Below are 21,579 nucleotides of genomic sequence, written 5' to 3' on the forward strand. Positions count from 1 at the left end.
AAGCTCTTTAAGAGTCTCTATGGTTATACATCTTAAAGGGTTGGAAGTTCCAACGACGCCCGTACTGCACCAACTTCCACGACCAAGGAATCATCGTCGTCCGATGATTTCAACCCGGCCCTACCCCGGCGAAATGAGGTAGCACCAAGCACTATGTAGTTATCTTCTTCTTCTTCTTCTTCTTCTTCTTCTTCCTTTGCGCTTACTTGCTACCGATGATTTCGCCCTGAAGGAAGCGGCGCCGACTATCGACCACTGTCGCCATCTTGATGGAAAAAAACGAGGAGCTCAGCTTAGAGTGTGATCGCCTCCGAGACGATTTGGCTGCCAAGAAGAAGAATTCGAAAACTCTTGTGGAGCTCATTTGCAGCCTTCGCAATGAGCGCGATATGTTGAAGAACGAGCTGATTAAGCAGAAAGAGAGGAACATTGCATCAGCGGAGAAAGCCAGCAGCATACTCAAGACTGTGTGCCTCGAAAGAGACAAGTCTGATATAGAGTACAAAATCCTTCTTCAGGATAAAGTACAGCTCCAAAAGTTGAACCTTGAATATGCTGACGTCGCCATCCTTGCCCTTCTCGAGAGGCAGAAGGCACAAGATAAGTTGATGCACCTGATATTGGAGAGCTGCAGTGAAAGAGAAGAGACATTGAAAGAAGTGAGCAGTTTGGTGGGATACATGAGTGACGTCGGGCGAACTTCGCAGAATCCGCCCCGGCTGAGCTCAAATTCCAGCGGAACCAGCTTTCAGCAATGCATGTTATGCGCACCTACAACTTCTACTCATTGATTAGAGGTCGCACGACATGGCATTTTCCCTCGAAATAGTAATCTTGTACTAATAGTTGTACTACTTAATATGTACCTTTTTGTAAAATAATTTCTTACATGTATTAGAAACTACCCCTCTCGTTTGGATGCACCCGGGACATTGTCATCCGGTCCTCTTCTGGACAAACCCCTCGGGAAGGACGGTATATTTTGCACATTTCGCTACTAGTACTTCTAATTCCACCGCTTATTTTTCTAATCCGTTAAATCGTTAATTGGATGACCAAGCGATGGAAGCTGCGATAGATTAGACCAACAAGTGGTGAATTGTGCAAAAGATATGTCCGTGTTTTATGCAAAAGAGTGATATGGGGATCTGGTGGAATCTTGAATTTCCTCTTCAGTGGTAGGCATGCTTCACTTATATAGCTGGAGTACATTGCGGACCTGGTGCATTTCGTCAGTACCGATCAGCTATTTTTGCTTATCCGGGAAGAAAAGGTAGTACTAGCCTTTTCTGTGAGATGTCTTTTCAGTGCTACGGAGTTGTCTGTTCCCTGCTTGCTTTGTCTGTCGGTGACTTTGCCAAGCTGACTTTGCCATGACTTTGGGTGACTGATATGTGGACCACGGTTGTAAGTGACTCAAAGTCAACGACTTTGGGGACTCCTGGATGCTTCGTATATTTACGACTGTTTCTGAATTATGTACTCCGTACAACTTTTGTAATATTGGTCAAACTAGTTTTGACCAGGGTTTGTGTAGGGTGTTTTTTTTTGGTTGGTCCAAATGGTGTTGTGTGGTCCAAATGTGATGTATCATCACACCACCATGTGCCCCCCTCCCCCCACCCCACCCCTAGGTTTTGGTAATGCCATTCTGATACATGCTTTTTAGAAGGAGTACATTTTTTCCGTTAGGGCATGACAATTTTGAAAAATTCAAAAAAAATGGGAAGACAGAATGGTAACATCATTTTCCATGTGATGATGCACCCCTGTGCCAAATTTTGGTTCATTTTAAGAATGTAAGGTGACAAATTACTCGAGGAAGCTAGTTGGAGTAGACGGGCATGATCGGATTGGCATAGGGGATTTATTTTTTGTAGGATGTTATTTTTCATAGACAATATCTGACACAAAAAATAAAATGTTAAGGTCTCATATTATTCTGAATGCTTTTGAATTACTTATGACGTTTGGAAGTATTGGTATACATGAGTCCCACATGAAGTTAAATGGTCCCAAAAAAAGTTTCGTACACGTCTCCCAGAAAGTGGAAAGTCGAGCACATGCATGACTTCACGCGTCCACTACTGGATACAGAGAGTCAGAGGCTATAACATAATCGGCCTCATCATCTCTCGCGAGCTCGTCCTCTCCACTCCCCCAACTTGCCTCCCCCACACTGTGAAAACCCCCCATCCACTCACCGCACCTCTGAGGCATCGACTTTCCCGTTTCCAACCGCAGCAGCATGAAGATAGGTATTGCATACGAGGCGGAGCAATAGGCGACCGCCCACGCAGAGGATGCCTCTACGGTAGTGGCCGTCGCGGTGGGTGAGGCTTCACCGGGCACCCAGGCCGCTCGTCTCCTCTGCTTGTCGGATTCTTCGACCTCGGTCGAAATGGGCGTCCTGGCATCACGACGGGTGAGGCTTCACCGGGCACCCATGCCGCTCGTCTCCTCTGCTTGTCTGGTTCTTTGACCTCGGTTGAAACGGGCGTCCTGGCCATCGAGCAGAAGGTGGATACCAATGTTGTTTATCCCGCCGAAGATGTGCACGGCGTTGCAGGCCACCACGGCGAGGTCTTCCTAGGCCCGATCTTTGGGGCCGAACCTCGACCCCTTCGACGATTTTGGCCCAAACGTTCAGTTCCAGGAGGGTGTTGAGGGTGATGACGAGGAGGTACTTCTCTTTTACCGAAACTGTCCCAACCCTCTTTGTGTCATATTGCTGTTCACATGGTTTGCACGAGCCTGGTTCTTGATTGATTTGATATCCTACCTTGTTCTTGTAGATGTAATTGATTCTACGATTCGTAAGATCAGATTCTAGTTTAATTTCGACTAATCTGCCATGTAGTCATATAATCAATTTATGTGTTCATACTTAGTGGACTTGCAATTGTTGTGGCTTATGTTCATGGTTGTTCATCGGGTTTCTCATGATTTATTACGATTTCTTCTGCCATTTACTTGTTCTACACATTTAATTTTAGGGTTTCTAAGGTTTGATTATGTTAGTGGAGTATTTATTCGATCTGTCATAAAAAACCTGATTATGTAGTACTTAATAATTCATAGGAGTATTCTGATGACATGGACAACAACAAGGTGCGCAGGGACCGGAAAAGCCGCTATGTTCTCAAGCGGCTGAAGGGTGGTGAAATTCGTTTCTCCATGCGCGGGGAGCTATTTTGCCCATTATGTGGCAAATTTCTCTAGAAGGACATCCACAGCCTGATCCAACATGCGATGGGTGTAGGCCTAAGTACATAGGGGGAAACACCGCCCTGCAACCAAGGCCAAGCACGCATCATATGGCCTCTTCCTCCAGAATTACGTCTTGCCTAGCTTGCTCCACGTCAACGCCCCTACTGCTGGCCCTCATGCTCCTGGTCATGTTTAAAGTTCATATGTGTAATCTTAATCCCTTTGGAAGTTCAGCATTAAACTCTACTAGTACAACCGTGGTGGTCTTGTGATGTAGTACTCTTTTGATGCATTTGTGATGTAGTAGTACTTTTTTTTGAAATGATATAGTACTATCTAAGAAAAGTACTCCCTCCGATTCACATTCATTTCACATCAAAAAAATATGGATCAGAGCGAGGGAGTAAATTAAACATGGCATCTCGTGCATGAAGCTTGACATATCGATCAGGTTGGCTAGAATAGCAATACAATGCTGCTCATTAGGCAAATGCATGCCATGTACGATAGTATACATCCAGTAAAGAAGTCTATACTGACATAAAAAAACTACTTTGGGGATGAGAGTCAATTGGGGCATCTACAATATAGAAAATCTTGCTCGTAGATGATTTTGGCTAAGAGGGTTTTACTCACATTACACGTGCCACTTTCCTTGTCAGCAAAACAAGTTCCAATAAAGGGAGAGGAAAGAAGAGGGTATTGTGGGCGAGATTGAACACCTTTTTTATGTGTTAAGCTGAGGCCTCGTTTAGATGAGGATTTCGACTTATGCCTAACAGCTCAACACACCCACAAATAATTCTGCTTGCGCGCACCACCGTTCATTAAAATAACAATATTAGCTCGCAAGATTAAGAACGAAGTGAATTTAAGTAACTTGGTAAGCTTTTCAAGCAATATATTCAGAGAAAGAGCACACATGTTCGGCTCAAAATAATCATAAGAGAAGAACAATAAATCTAAGGCACCACATGGATTCATACCTTGAGTCGACGCTGGCTCGTAGAAGGGCGGCCGCGCCTCGAGGATGCCGGGGACGTCTCCACCTCGGTCTCACATGTGACTGCTTATCGGCGGGTGGTGCGCCGCGCCATGTAGAAGATCTATCAAGAGAGGAGAGCCCGATGACGCTACCGACGCCTCAACCTTGATAGCACCGACCTGTTGCTCCGCACCGAGATGCGCCACGTGCAAGATTTAGCGGATGCACCAATTTTAGAGATATGTCATGATCATTGTAACAAATTTCAATGTGATGATGATTTGATCTTGTACTCGGCCTTGAACATAAGAACTAGTACAATCTCACATTTTTTTTTATCATTATCCTTTGCGAGATTTAGCGGATGCGCCAAATTCAGAGAAATATCATGATCATGGTAACACAATTTTCAATGTAATGATGATTTGATGTTGCACTCGACCTTGAACATAAGTACTAGTACGGTCTCACAAATTTGTATCATTATACTTTGCAAGTTTTAGTGGATGTGCCCATTTTCAGAGGTAGATCATGATCATGGTAAGTTGGTAACAAATTTTCAACGTGATGATGATTTGATTTTGCACTCGGCCTTGAACAGAGGTACTAGTACGGTCTCACAATTTTTTATCATTATACTTGGACGGTGGCCAAATTCAAAATCTCATAGCGGCAAAACTTCCCGCCCACAAAATACAAAAATTTCACACGCTTCCAAATTCCCATTCTACCCCTGTGGAGATGGCAGCAAAGTCGGTTGGTGGGGGGGTCTGCCCGTCATTTTTTGGATCACCACCTCCCTAGCCCGGAAACCCTCCCAAAAAAAATACATTTCCTTCAGACCACCCACCGGAACTTCCCAAGTCCCTCTCTCCCACCTCCACGACCACCGCACCGAACATCCCCGCCGGACTTCCCTGGCCTACCCGAGCCCTCGCGATCCTCGTCATCCGGCTGCCTGCCGGAGCCGCTTCATCGACGCCGTCATCAACCGGACCGGATCATCCCCGCCGAACCTCGAAACCATATGCTCATCCAGCAGTCTACCGCAGTCGCTTCAGCTGCGGTATCGTCCACCCCACCGGAGCCGCTTCGCCGGATCCGTCGTCCACCGCATCGTATCTTGCTCACCGACACCGCTGTGCATGAACCGGATCTGCTTCACCGGCGCCTTGCATGATCTAAACTCTTCTACTGTCGCTTTTCTATTGCTTGCCTGCAAGTTCTTGTTTAATCTTGGGGGAACCTGTTTGTGCTAACGACGCGCCGTTACGTTTTTGCAGATGAGATGAGTAATCATGAAGTGTAATGGCCGTCTCTCCAACCCCAAGTAGCACATGTAGCGTACTTCATCACCGGATCTATCAACCCCAGGAAGATCTGCTGTGACTCCCACAGAGTGCTTCTCCTAATGTAAGTCCCTTGTTTTAGCGCCATGTTCTGGGTTCAGATGCTTGTTTGTCTGAAGCTCTTTTAGTTCATTCCTAGCTATGATCGTAACACGTTGCTATTTTCTACTTCATTGCTAACTTTAAGCGATTGAACATTTTGGTTTGCATTCCCTGCTCTGTAGATGTAGCCATCATAACTTCTATCTTGCTCAGTCGTTGTTACAAAAATTATAGGTATTATAGTAACATCCTGCTATTATTTAGTTCATGGCCAATTTTAAGTAATTGCACATGTTGGTTCGCATTCCCTGCTCTATAGCTTTTGGCATCGTAACTTCTATATTTGGTTTACATTCCCTGCTCTGTAGATCTAGCCATCATAACTTTATCTTGCTCAGTCGTTGTTACAAAAATTATGGCCTGCTACTATGTTGTTTGTGCCAATTTTTTACTCCATGAACATGTTGGCTTGCATTCCCTGTACTACAGGTGATGCCATTGTTTTGTATCTAGTTCATTGTAAGCTAACAAAGTAAGGACTTAGTTTGGCATGCTATCACTCTGCTATCTAGCCTGTAGTACAAATAAACTTGTCATACTACTAGATAATAATTTTGCGTGCCATCTTGTTCTTCAAAAGCTGCATTATTGACTTGTTTCTCTGACTTGGCATGACGCTCACATATGGAAAGCTGAACATATTGGTTTGCATTCCCTCTTATACAAGTTCACGAGGTGATCCCACTATATTCTCGTATCCGGTCCATCCGAAGCTCCAGCATTAACTATCCTCTATGTGTTGCTCATTACAAGTTTATATCCCGAAACATCTTGATTTGCATCCCCTTCACTATAAGTTTAGGAGTATTATTTAGTTCACGGCCAAAATGAAGTAATTGCACTTGGCACATGTTGGTTCACATTCCCTCCTCTTTAGCTTTTGCCATCGTAACTTCTATTTTTGGTTTACATTCCCTGCTCTGTAGATGTAGCCATCATAACTTCATCTTGCTCAGTCGTTGTTACAAAATTTATAGCCTGCTACTATGTTGTTCATGCCAATTTTGTACTCCCTGAACATGTTGGTTTGCATGGGACTCGGCGATAGTAAGTCTATTTGTTTCATTCTAACATGCTCTGTTATATTGGCTGTTGGTATGCGGCATGCACTCTTTGTTTGCTTATTGTGCGCATTACAATGATCTTGTTATAACGACGAAATGATGAGTTCCAAATTCTTTGGCAAACAATATTGCAGTGTCTTTGCGTTTCCATTATTGCTGTCTTAACTTGTAATGTCTTTGTTTCAGATATAGGTGCTGCATGGACAACTTAAAAGATTGCCGGATCGCTTCATTGTATTGCTAGGTTTAATTACCATTCAATTTCTCTGGGTTCTGTAATATTTTTTCAAAGCCTTGCAGCTGATGTAATATTTAGTTAGTTTTTATAGTTCTTTCGCGCATTTTTTCTTTGGTGCTTGTGGTAAGTGAGGCTATCCGACAGAAATCAATGCTGCGTAAATATTCTCAGTATCTAAATCACGAATTCCTATCCCTTAGACGGCCCAATTAAGCGAAATCACATACGTGCCGGCCCGCAAAATCCTAAAGCGCCTTTTAGGCCGGCATATAAACAGCAACTAAACGGGCTGGCCCACTTACTTATTGGGCCAGCCCACTTGATTTACTGTGGACCCCACACTTTTATTGGGCCGGCCCACTTGCTTTAAGGTGGACCCCACCCACTACTGGGCCGGCCCACTAACTAGTTGGGCCAGCCCAATTGCTTTTGTGGTGGTCCCCACATACTAAACGGGCCGGCCCTTTAAGACGAAAGTGGGACCCACCTGTGTTTTTGGCCTAGCCCACTAGCGTGTTGGGCCGGCCCACTTGCTATATGGTGGACCCCACATACTAAATGGGCCGGCCCTTTAACAGGAAAGTGGGACCCACCTGTGTTTTTGGCCCGGCCCACTAGCATGTTGGGCCGGCCCTCTTACTATACGGTGGACCCCACATACTAAATGGGCCGGCCCTTTAACAGGAAAGTGGGACCCACCAGTGTTTTGGCCCGGCCCACTATCTTCTTGGGCCGGCCCACTTGCTATATGGTGGACCCCACATACTAAATGGGCCAGCCCTTTAACAGGAAAGTGGGACCCACCTGTGTTTTTGGCCCGGCCCACTATCTTGTTGGGCCGGCCCACTTGCTATATGGTGGACCCCACATACTAAATGGGCTGGCCCTTTAACAGGAAAGTGGGACCCACCGGTGCTTTTGGCCCGGACCACTGGCTTGTTGGGCCAGCCCATTTGATCAAATGTGGACCCCACGCACTAAATGCGCCGGCCCGATAGCAGGAAAGTGGGACCCACATGCTAATTGGGCCGGCCCAATAACTTCTTGGGCCGGCCCAGTTGCTTTAATGTGGACCCCACTTTATAAATGGGCCGGCCCGATACCAGGAAAGTGGGTCCCACATGTCTTGTGGGCCGGCCCTTTTGCCTGTTGACCGGTCAATCGAGTGCATTCAGCCCGGCCCACATGCTTAGTGGGCCGGCCCATTAAAGTTTTGACCAGTCAACCTTAGAGGTTAGGCCCGGCCCACGTAACTAATGGACCAGCCCAGCTATATAGTTGACCGGTCAAACTAAGTCAGCTGGCCCGGCCCGCAAACTTAATGGGCCGGCCCGCTTAAGACGTGGCAGGCCTCGTGTGGGCCTACCATCTACCACGGGGTTTCAGCCGGTTAACGCCGTTAATCGCGATTAACGGCGTACGCCACGTGTCGGTTGCATGACGTCGGCGATCAACGGGCTCCCGGAAACACTTGGGCAACGGTCCGATTTTCCGTGGCGGAAGGGCGCCCAAGCGCGACGGACCGAAAAAATCGTCGTAGGACTTTGCCTGACGCAGTTTCCACAACAGAACCCATATCGTCGGGTTAGGCCCATAGGCGACGAAAAATACCCCTTAGCGGACGATTTTGAGACGTTTTCTATCAGAACTTTTCTTGTAGTGTGTATCTACCCCCTGTTGATCTTATGAAGTCTAGCATGAAGGAGAAGTCGTTTTGGGTTTCAAACATGGAAATTTCAAGAACATCCCAAAAGCTTCATTTTAGAGTGACTAAGAAGGATACATGCTTCCCTTTTCATTTTCATGTTTTAAACTTGTTTAAATCTTGGTCAAACCTAGGATTTGACCAAGATTCAAATATATGAGCATAAAATTCAAAAAAAACAAAAAAATGAAAACCAAGGCACGTAGTCTTCTTATGTCATATAGTAAGCAATCAATTAAGTTGATAAACAAGGTCTAGACATATTCAAACCAGGAAAATCATGTATCTACACCCCCTAACATACCCTAGCTAAACTCTGTCTTATGAAGTCAAGCATGCATGAAGAGAAGTGGTTTTTGGTTTCAAACGTTTAAGCCAAAAGGTAAGCATGGATCCTCCTTAGTCACTGTAAAATGAAGCTTTTGGGAGGTTTGTGAAATTTCCATGTTTGAAACCCAAAACCACTTAAGACAGAGTTTATGGTTAGGTGTAGATACATGATTTTTCTTGTTTGAATATGTCTAGACCTTGTTTATCAACTTGAATTTTTTACTATATGATATATAAGAAGGCTATATATATGTGCTTTGGTTTTTCATTTTTTGATTTCTTTCGAATTTTTTATGCCTATTTAAATCTTGGTCAAATCCTAGGTTTAAACAAGTTTAAAACATGAAAATGAAACGGTAAGCATGAATCCTTCCTTACTCACTCTAAAATGAAGGTACTTGAAAATTTTATGTTTGAAACCCAAAACCCCAGTTCTCTTCATATGTTTGACTTTATAAGACAGAGTTTAGGGTTAGGGGTAGATATGATACATGATATTTCTGCTTTGAATATGTCTAGACCTTGTTTATCAACTTGAATGCTTACTATATGACATAAGAAGGCTATATATGTGCTTTGGTTTTTCATTTTTTTTGAATTTTTCTGAATTTTTACTCCCATTTGAATCTTGGTCAAATCCTAGGTTTGACCAAGGTTAAAACAAGTTTAAAACATGGCAATGAAAAGGTAAGCATGGATCATTCTTAGTCTCTCTAAAATGAAGCTTTTGGGAGGTTTTTGAAGTTTCCATGTTTGAAACCCAAAATCACTTCTCTTCATATGCTTGGCTTCATAAGACAAAGATTAGGGTTTAGGGGTAGATATATACATGTTTTGGGAGGTTTTTGAAATTTCCATGTTTGAAACCCAAATCCACTTCTCTTCATCCTTGACGTCTTCATAAGACAAAAGTATAGGGTTATATATATATGCATGGGTAGATACATGCTTTTTTCTGGTTTGAATATGTATAGACCTTGTTTAAAATTATCAAATTAATTGAATGCTTACTATATATATGACATAAGAAGGCTATATATGTGCTTTGTTTTAATTTTAATTTTTTCATTTTTTCCTGATTTTTTATGCCCATTTGAATCTTGGTCAAATCCTAGGTTTGATCAAGATTTAAACAAGCAGTTTAAAAAATGAAAATGAAAAGGTAAGCCTGGATCCTTCTTAGTCACTGTAAAATGAAGCTTTTGGGAGGTATGTGAAATTTCCCTGTTTGAAACCCAAAAGCACTTCTCTTCATGCTTGACTTCATAAGACAGAGTTTAGGGTTAGGGGGTGTAGATACATGATTTGTCTGGTTTGAATATGTACAAATCTTATTTATCAACTTTTGAATGCATGCATGCTACTCTCTCAAAGAAAAACTTTTGAATGCTTACTATATGACATAAGAAGACTATATGCTTTTAAAATTCAAACATATGGTAAGCATTCTTATGTCATATAGTAAGCATTCAAGTTGATAAACAAGCAAGGTTTGGACATATTCAAACCAGACAAATCATGTATCTACCCCCTAACCCCTAATTAAATTGTCTTATGAAGTCTAGCATGAAGAGAAGTGGTTTTGGGTTTCAAACATGGAAATTTCAAAAACCTCCCAAAAACCTCATTTTAGAGTGACTAAGAAGGATATACAAGCTTCCCTTTTCATTTTCATGTTTTAAACTTGTTTAAATCTTGGTCAAACCTCTAGGATTTGACCAAAAGATTCAAATGGGCATGGAAATTCATAAAAAATCAAAAGAATGGAAAAACAAAGGACATAACATTCTTATGTCATATATATATATATAGTAAGCATTCAAGTTGATAAACAAGGCCTAGACATATTCAAACCAGAAAATCATGTATATATCTACCCCTAACCCTAAACTCTGTCTTATGAAGTCAAGCATGCATGAAGGGAAGTGGTTTTGGTTTCAAACATGGAAATTTCGAAAAAACCTCCCAAGAGCTACATTTTGGAGTGACTAAGAAGGATATATAGATGCTTAATTTTTCATATTCATGATTTAAACTTGTTTAAACCATGTTCAAACCTAGGATTTGACCAAGATTCAAATGGGCATAAAATTTTAAAAAAATCAAAAAATAAAAAACAAGGCACATTGTATTCTTATGTCATATAGTAAGCATTCAATTAAGTTGATAAACAAGGTCTAGACATATTCAAACCAGGAAAATCATGCATCTACCCCCTAACCCTAGCTAAACTCTGTCTTATGAAGTCAAGCATGCATGAAGAGAAGTGGTTTTTGGTTTCAAACGTTTAAGCCAAAAGCCCCTTTTCAAATATTTCAAACTTATTCAAATTTGGTTCAAATTTGAAAGACATACAAGTTATAGCACACATAGTGCATACATTTTCACACATACTGCACTAGATGCTAACCCTATAGTTTGAGGCCATTTGGGTGACCTAGGTCGAAAAAATTCTTGGATTAGAATCGTGTTGTTTGAACCCCGTAGTTGGATTTTTTTGAACCCTTGATCTGTAGAACTGGGAAAAACCCTAGTTTAACCTATTTAATTACAGATTCGTATATCGATTTTTCTACGAGTACTACCTTTTTATTATTACTATGCAGCACATGGGTGTTTGCCCGTCGAGTGAAACTCGGAGGAAGAGGGATCACTCGGAAGGAGAGAAGAAGGGAGAGCATTATGGTGTCTCCCCTTTTTCGGGTGATGATGTTGACTTTTGTGCAGGGTTTGTCAGTGAGCAGGAGGTGCAAGCGAGCGAGCGAGTCGAGCGAGGCCGAGAATGAGAGAGATTTGTTTTTTTTGTGAGAGGGACAACCGAAGGATCCAGAAGGACCCACAGACTTCCAATACGCATCCTGATGCGTCTTCTCTTGACAAAGAAGATGGCTGGGAGTTTGCGTACCTATTGCACGTGACTTGTGCTCACTGAAGTGTGGGACCTCAAGCGTGGGCACCACACGTAAGTGACATACCTGTTGGTGTAAAAACTCGGTTGATTATAATAGTGCATTAGAACAAAGTTTCCTATGGATTCAAGGGTAGGAAATCCAAGTTAACTCATTTACATGACATTATTATTTCCATGAAGCAAAGTTAACACATCTATCGATTGGTACATTTTTGAGTGACTAAGAAGGATCCAGGCTTACTTATTCGTTTTCACGTGTTAAACTTGTCTAAATCTTGGTCAAACCTAGGATTTGACCAAGATTCAAATGGGCATAAAAATAAAATAAAAAACAGAAAAATGAAAAACCAAATCACATAGTCATCTTATGTCATATAGTAAGCATTAAAGTTGATAAACAAGGTCTAGAAATATCAAACCATACAAATCATGTATCTACCCCCTAACCCCTAAACTATGTCTTATAAATTAAGTCAAGCATGAAGAGATGTGGTTTTGGGTTTCAAACATGGAAATTTCAAAAACCTCCCAAAAACTACATTTTAGAGTGACTAAGAAGGATACATGCTTCCCTTTTCATATTCATGTTTTAAGCTTGTTTAAATTATCTCGGTCAAACCTAGGATTTGACAAAGAATCAAATGGGCATCAAAATTGAAAAAAATCAGGAAAAAGAAAAACCAAAGCAAATAGTTTTCTTATGTCATATAGTAAGCCAATTAAGTTGATAAACAAGGTCTAGACATATTCAAACTAGACAAATCATGTATCTATACCCCCTAACCCCTGAACTCTGTCTTATGAAGTCAAGCATATGAAGAGAAGTGGTTTTGGGTTTCAAACATGGAAATTTGAAAAACCTCCCAAAAACTTCATTTTAGAGTGACAAAGAAGGATACATGCTTCCCTTTTCATATTCATGTTTTAAGCTTGTTTAAATTATCTCGGTCAAACCTAGGATTTGACAAAGATTCAAATGGGCATCAAAATTGAAAACAATCAGGAAAAAGAAAAACCAAAGCAAATAGTTTTCTTATGTCATATAGTAAGCCAATTAAGTTGATAAACAAGGTCTAGACATATTCAAACTAGACAAATCATGTATCTATACCCCCTAACCCCTAAACTCCGTCTTATGAAGTCAAGCATATGAAGAGAAGTGGTTTTGCTCCCAAAAGCTTCATTTTAGAGTGACTAATTAAGAAGGATCCATGCTTACCTTTGCATTTTCATATTTTAATCATGTTTAAATCATTATCAAGCCTAGGATTTGACCAAGATACAAATGGGTGGGCAAAAAATTCAAAAAAATCAGAATAATGAAAAACAAAAGCACGTATAGTACGTCTTCTTATGTCATATCGTATGCATTCAAGTTAAACGAGGTCTAGGTATATCCAAACCAGACAAATCATGTATCTACCCCCTGTTGATCTTATGAAGTCTAGCATGAAGGAGAAGTCGTTTTGGGTTTCAAACATGGAAATTTCAAGAACATCCCAAAAGCTTCATTTTAGAGTGACTAAGAAGGATACATGCTTCCCTTTTCATTTTAATGTTTTAAACTTGTTTAAATCTTGGTCAAACCTAGGATTTGACCAAGATTCAAATATATGAGCATAAAATTCAAAAAAAACAAAAAAATGAAAACCAAGGCACGTAGTCTTCTTATGTCATATAGTAAGCAATCAATTAAGTTGATAAACAAGGTCTAGACATATTCAAACCAGGAAAATCATGTATCTACACCCCCTAACGTACCCTAGCTAAACTCTGTCTTATGAAGTCAAGCATGCATGAAGAGAAGTGGTTTTTGGTTTCAAACGTTTAAGCCAAAAGGTAAGCATGGATCCTCCTTAGTCACTGTAAAATGAAGCTTTTGGGAGGTTTGTGAAATTTCCATGTTTGAAACCCAAAACCACTTAAGACAGAGTTTATGGTTAGGTGTAGATACATGATTTTTCTTGTTTGAATATGTCTAGACCTTGTTTATCAACTTGAATTTTTTACTATATGATATAAGAAGGCTATATATATGTGCTTTGGTTTTTCATTTTTTGATTTCTTTCAAATTTTTTATGCCTATTTAAATCTTGGTCAAATCCTAGGTTTAAACAAGTTTAAAACATGAAAATGAAACGGTAAGCATGAATCCTTCCTTACTCACTCTAAAATGAAGGTACTTGAAAATTTTATGTTTGAAACCCAAAACCCCGGTTCTCTTCATATGTTTGACTTCATAAGACAGAGTTTAGGGTTAGGGGTAGATATGATACATGATATTTCTGCTTTGAATATGTCTAGACCTTGTTTATCAACTTGAATGCTTACTATCTGACATAAGAAGGATATATATGTGCTTTGGTTTTTCATTTTTTTTTGAATTTTTCTGAATTTTTACTCCCATTTGAATCTTGGTCAAATCCTAGGTTTGACCAAGGTTAAAACAAGTTTAAAACATGGCAATGAAAAGGTAAGCATGGATCATTCTTAGTCTCTCTAAAATGAAGCTTTTGGGAGGTTTTTGAAGTTTCCATGTTTGAAACCCAAAATCACTTCTCTTCATATGCTTGGCTTCATAAGACAAAGATTAGGGTTTAGGGGTAGATATATACATGTTTTGGGAGGTTTTTGAAATTTCCATGTTTGAAACCCAAATCCACTTCTCTTCATCCTTGACGTCTTCATAAGACAAAAGTATAGGGTTATATATATATGCATGGGTAGATACATGCTTTTTTCTGGTTTGAATATGTATAGACCTTGTTTAAAATTATTAACTTAATTGAATGCTTACTATATATATGACATAAGAAGGCTATATATGTGCTTTGTTTTAATTTTCATTTTTTCATTTTTTCCTGATTTTTTATGCCCATTTGAATCTTGGTCAAATCCTAGGTTTGATCAAGATTTAAACAAGCAGTTTAAAAAATGAAAATGAAAAGGTAAGCCTGGATCCTTCTTAGTCACTGTAAAATGAAGCTTTTGGGAGGTATGTGAAATTTCCCTGTTTGAAACCCAAAAGCACTTCTCTTCATGCTTGACTTCATAAGACAGAGTTTAGGGTTAGGGGTGTAGATACATGATTTGTCTGGTTTGAATATGTACAAATCTTATTTATCAACTTTTGAATGCATGCATGCTACTCTCTCAAAGAAAAACTTTTGAATGCTTACTATATGACATAAGAAGACTATATGCTTTTAAAATTCAAACATATGGTAAGCATTCTTATGTCATATAGTAAGCATTCAAGTTGATAAACAAGCAAGGTTTGGACATATTCAAACCAGACAAATCATGTATCTACCCCCTAATTAACCCCTAATTAAATTGTCTTATGAAGTCTAGCATGAAGAGAAGTGGTTTTGGGTTTCAAACATGGAAATTTCAAAAACCTCCCAAAAACTTCATTTTAGAGTGACTAAGAAGGATATACAAGCTTCCCTTTTCATTTTCATGTTTTAAACTTGTTTAAATCTTGGTCAAACCTCTAGGATTTGACCAAAAGATTCAAATGGGCATGGAAATTCATAAAAAATTAAAAGAATGAAAAAACAAAGGACATAACATTCTTATGTCATATATATATAGTAAGCATTCAAGTTGATAAACAAGGCCTAGACATATTCAAACCAGAAAATCATGAATATATCTACCCCTAACCCTAAACTCTGTCTTATGAAGTCAAGCATGCATGAAGAGAAGTGGTTTTGGTTTCAAACATGGAAATTTCGAAAAAACCTCCCAAGAGCTACATTTTGGAGTGACTAAGAAGGATATATAGATGCTTAATTTTTCATATTCATGATTTAAACTTGTTTAAACCATGTTCAAACCTAGGATTGACCAAGATTCAAATGGGCATAAAATTTTAAAAAAATCAAAAAATAAAAAACAAGGCACATAGTATTCTTATGTCATATAGTAAGCATTCAATTAAGTTGATAAACAAGGTCTAGACATATTCAAACCAGGAAAATCATGCATCTACCCCCTAACCCTAGCTAAACTCTGTCTTATGAAGTCAAGCATGCATGAAGAAAAGTGGTTTTTGGTTTCAAACGTTTAAGCCAAAAGCCCCTTTTCAAATATTTCAAACTTATTCAAATTTGGTTCAAATATGAAAGACATACAAGTTATAGCACACATAGTGCATACATTTTCACACATACTGCACTAGATGCTAACCCTATAGTTTGAGGCCATTTGGGTGACCTAGGTCGAAAAATTCTTGGATTAGAATCGTGTTGTTCGAACCCCGTAGTTGGATTTTTTTGAACCCTTGATCTGTAGAACTGGGCAAAACCCTAGTTTAACCTATTTAATTACAGATTCGTATATCGATTTTTCTACGAGTACTACCTTTTTATTATTACTATGCAGCACATGGGTGTTTGCCCGTCGAGTGAAACTCGGAGGAAGAGGGATCACTCGGAAGGAGAGAAGAAGGGAGAGCATTATGGTGTCTCCCTTTTCGGGTGATGATGTTGACTTTTGTGCAGGGTTTGTCGGTGAGCGGGAGGTGCGAGCGAGCGAGCGAGTCGAGCGAGGCCGAGAATGAGAGAGATTTGTTTTTTGTGAGAGGGACAACGGAAGGATCCAGAAGGACCCACAGACTTCCAATACGCATCCTGATGCGTCTTCTCTTGACAAAGAAGATGGCTGGGAGTTTGCGTACCTATTGCACGTGACTTGTGCTCACTGAAGTGTGGGACCTCAAGCGTGGGCACCACACGTAAGTGACAGACCTGTTGGTGTAAAAACTCGGTTGATTATAATAGTGCATTAGAACAAAGTTTCCCATGGATTCAAGGGTAGGAAATCCAAGTTAACTCATTTACGTGTTAAACTTGTCTAAATCTTGGTCAAACCTAGGATTTGACCAAGATTCAAATGGGAAGAAAAATAAAAAAAAAGAAAAATGAAAAACCAAATCACATAGTCTTCTTATGTCATATAGTAAGCATTAAAGTTGATAAACAAGGTCTAGACATATTAAACCAGAAAAATCATGTATCTATACCCCTAACCCCTAAACTCTGTCTTATGAAGTCAAGCATGTGAAGAGAAGTGGTTTTGGGTTTCAAACATGGAAATTTCAAAAACCTCCCAAAAACTACATTTTAGAGTGACTAAGAAGGATACATGCTCCCCTTTTCATATTCATGTTTTAAGCTTGTTTAAATTATCTTGGTCAAACCTAGGATTTGACAAGATTCAAATGGGCATCAAAATTGAAAAAAAGTCAGAAAAAAGAAAACCAAAGCAAATAGTTTTCTTATGTCATATAGTAAGCATTAAAGTTGATAAACAAGGTCTAGACATATTCAAACTAGACAAATCATGTATCTATACCCCCTAACCCCTGAACTCTGTCTTATGAAGTCAAGCATATGAAGAGAAGTGGTTTTGGGTTTCAAACATGGAAATTTGAAAAACCTCCCAAAAACTTCATTTTAGAGTGACAAAGAAGGATACATGCTTCCCTTTTCATATTCATGTTTTAAGCTTGTTTAAATTATCTCGGTCAAACCTAGGATTTGACAAGATTCAAATGGGCATCAAAATTGAAAAAATCAGGAAAAAGAAAAACCAAAGCAAATAGTTTTCTTATGTCATATAGTAAGCCAATTAAGTTGATAAACAAGGTCTAGACATATTCAAACTAGACAAATCATGTATCTATACCCCCTAACCCCTAAACTCCGTCTTATGAAGTCAAGCATATGAAGAGAAGTGGTTTTGCTCCCAAAAGCTTCATTTTAGAGTGACTAAGAAGGATCCATGCTTACCTTTGCATTTTCATATTTTAATCTTGTTTAAATCATTATCAAGCCTAGGATTTGACCAAGATACAAATGGGTGGGCACAAAATTCAAAAAAATCAGAATAATGAAAAACAAAAGCACGTAGTCTTCTTATGTCATATCGTATGCATTCAAGTTAAACGAGGTCTAGGTATATCCAAACCAGACAAATCATGTATCTACCCCCTGTTGATCTTATGAAGTCTAGCATGAAGAGAAGTCGTTTTGGGTTTCAAACATGGAAATTTCAAGAACATCCCAAAAGCTTCATTTTAGAGTGACTAAGAAGGATACATGCTTCCCTTTTCATTTTCATGTTTTAAACTTGTTTAAATCTTGGTCAAACCTAAGATTTGACCAAGATTCAAATATATGAGCATAAAATTCAAAAAAAACAAAAAAAGTGAAAACCAAGGCACGTAGTCTTCTTATGTCATATAGTAAGCAATCAATTAAGTTGATAAACAAGGTCTAGACATATTCAAACCAGGAAATCATGTATCTACCCCCTAACCCTAGCTAAACTCTGTCTTATGAAGTCAAGCATGCATGAAGAGAAGTGGTTTTTGGTTTCAAACGTTTAATCCAAAAGGTAAGCATGGATCCTCCTTAGTCACTGTAAAATGAAGCTTTTGGGAGGTTTGTGAAATTTCCATGTTTGAAACCCAAAACCACTTAAGACAGAGTTTATGGTTAGGTGTAGATACATGATTTTTCTTGTTTGAATATGTCTAGACCTTGTTTATCAACTTGAATTTTTTACTATATGATATAAGAAGGCTATATATATGTGCTTTGGTTTTTCATTTTTTGATTTCTTTCGATTTTTTTGGCCTATTTAAATCTTGGTCAAATCCTAGGTTTAAACAAGTTTAAAACATGAAAATGAAATGGTAAGCATGAATCCTTCCTTACTCACTCTAAAATGAAGGTACTTGAAAATTTTATGTTTGAAACCCAAAACCCCAGTTCTCTTCATATGTTTGACTTCATAAGACAGAGTTTAGGGTTAGGGGTAGATATGATACATGATATTTCTGCTTTGAATATGTCTAGACCTTGTTTATCAACTTGAATGCTTACTATATGACATAAGAAGGCTATATATGTGCTTTGGTTTTTCATTTTTTTTTGAATTTTTCTGAATTTTTACTCCCATTTGAATCTTGGTCAAATCCTAGGTTTGACCAAGGTTAAAACAAGTTTAAAACATGGCAATGAAAAGGTAAGCATGGATCATTCTTAGTCTCTCTAAAATGAAGCTTTTGGGAGGTTTTTGAAGTTTCCATGTTTGAAACCCAAAATCACTTCTCTTCATATGCTTGGCTTCATAAGACAAAGATTAGGGTTTAGGGGTAGATATATACATGTTTTGGGAGGTTTTTGAAATTTCCATGTTTGAAACCCAAATCCACTTCTCTTCATCCTTGACGTCTTCATAAGACAAACGTATAGGGTTATATATATATGCATGGGTAGATACATGCTTTTTTCTGGTTTGAATATGTATAGACCTTGTTTAAAATTATCAACTTAATTGAATGCTTACTATATATATGACATAAGAAGGCTATATATGTGCTTTGTTTTTTCATTTTTCCTGATTTTTTATGCCCATTTGAATCTTGGTCAAATCCTAGGTTTGATCAAGATTTAAACAAGCAGTTTAAAAAATGAAAATGAAAAGGTAAGCCTGGATCCTTCTTAATTAGTCATCAGTAAAATGAAGCTTTTGGGAGGTTTGTGAAATTTCCATGTTTGAAACCCAAAAGCACTTCTCTTCATGCTTGACTTCATAAGACAGAGTTTAGGGTTAGGGGTGTAGATACATGATTTGTCTGGTTTGAATATGTACAAATCTTATTTATCAACTTTTGAATGCATGCTACTCTCTCAAAGAAAAACTTTTGAATGCTTACTATATGACATAAGAAGACTATATGCTTTTAAAATTCAAACATATGGTAAGCATTCTTATATCATATAGTAAGCATTAAAGTTGATAAACAAGCAAGGTTTGGACATATTCAAACCAGACAAATCATGTATCTACCCCCTAACCCCTAATTAAATTGTCTTATGAAGTCTAGCATGAAGAGAAGTGGTTTTGGGTTTCAAACATGGAAATTTCAAAAACCTCCCAAAAACTTCATTTTAGAGTGACTAAGAAGGATATACAAGCTTCCCTTTTCATTTTCATGGTTTAAACTTGTTTCAATCTTGGTCAAACCTCTAGGATTTGACCAAAAGATTCAAATGGGCATGGAAATTCATAAAAAATCAAAAGAATGAAAAAACAAAGGACATAACATTCTTATGTCATATATATATAGTAAGCATTCAAGTTGATAAACAAGGCCTAGACATATTCAAACCAGAAAATCATGTATATATCTACCCCTAACCCTAAACTCTGTCTTATGAAGTCAAGCATGCATGAAGAGAAGTGGTTTTGGTTTCAAACATGAAAATTTCGAAAAAACCTCCCAAGAGCTACATTTTGGAGTGACTAAGAAGGATATATAGATGCTTAATTTTTCATATTCATGATTTAAACTTGTTTAAACCATGTTCAAACCTAGGATTTGACCAAGATTCAAATGGGCATAAAATTTTAAAAAAATCAAAAAATAAAAAACAAGGCACATAGTATTCTTATGTCATATAGTAAGCATTCAACTAGTAAATGTGCCCGTGCGTTGCAACGGGACGACTTTTATTATATGTACTATTTTAAATTCATACCTAGAAACCCTAAAATCCTCCTGCGCAAAGAAAACCCACGGAAGAACTTCTATGATGCACCACCCCTTCCACCCACCTTCAACTAATGAACAAAAACACGCCACAATCAGTAGCAAAACACAGAACAACCAATGTCAAATATATTGTGTTGTCCCCCAAAAAATGAGTGTAGATATATTTTGGATCGGAGGTAGTAGCAACATTTTTTTTCTATCTCTCCTTTTTCTCTAGTCAATACATGCAAAAAAATCTACTTTTTTTAATCAAAAATCTATAGACGTAGACAGTTAATAGCAAATTAGTGGCTATCAGCTAGAGCTTGGGTTTAAGTTGATTCCTAAATATGTTTATTTTAATGAGTTTGATTTCCAGATGAGAAATTCCAAAGCTGTGAAGTTTTTCTTTGACCAGAGATGCGATTTTTTGGTATAAATATTTGGCCACGACAAGAAATCCAGAATAATATGGTACAATCAATTGAGTTACCGCTGATAATTTGTGTATGCGATGATACTTGGCCAGCAAAGTAACAACCTTACCGACATGGATATATATATATATCTCGTTTTTGTTCTAGGTGGTCGCTGAAGTTTTACGAAGAGAAAATTACAGAAACCCATCATCGTGAGCAGAACCAAATTCTACACGTGACCGTCATGAGGAGTCCAATACGCACATCCGAAGGCACCAATGAATTGAGCCAAAAGAAGAAATAAGGCAGGAACTCCTTCTCACATGTGCAGATCAGCCTGCAACACCTCAGACAAATGCGCGAACTTGTACATGAACGACATATCTGACCGGAGCGTCAACGCCGATGAGCTGAGCATCCCTCGACATGGAATTTGCCAAACTTATTATGCCTTCAGCACGCCAACATTAAGTTAGCAGTTATAAGAGAATAGCAACAATAATTCAGTTCGCATCATCTTCAGTCCTCATCCAATGGTCGGCACTACACCGAACATCACAGACGAAGCGGAGTGCGAGCAGAGACGTACGCGTCCTGTGCTGCTCACCACCATACCGGCGGCCCAAGACAGACGCGGCGCCGCCCCCAATAACCCAGGCGATGTGCCCCTCCTCAACCCAGGCGCTGTGCCGTTTTTTGATTAGTGGCGTCCAGA

Source organism: Lolium perenne, chromosome 6, assembly GCF_019359855.2.
Source record: "Lolium perenne isolate Kyuss_39 chromosome 6, Kyuss_2.0, whole genome shotgun sequence".
Lineage (NCBI taxonomy): Eukaryota > Viridiplantae > Streptophyta > Magnoliopsida > Poales > Poaceae > Lolium > Lolium perenne.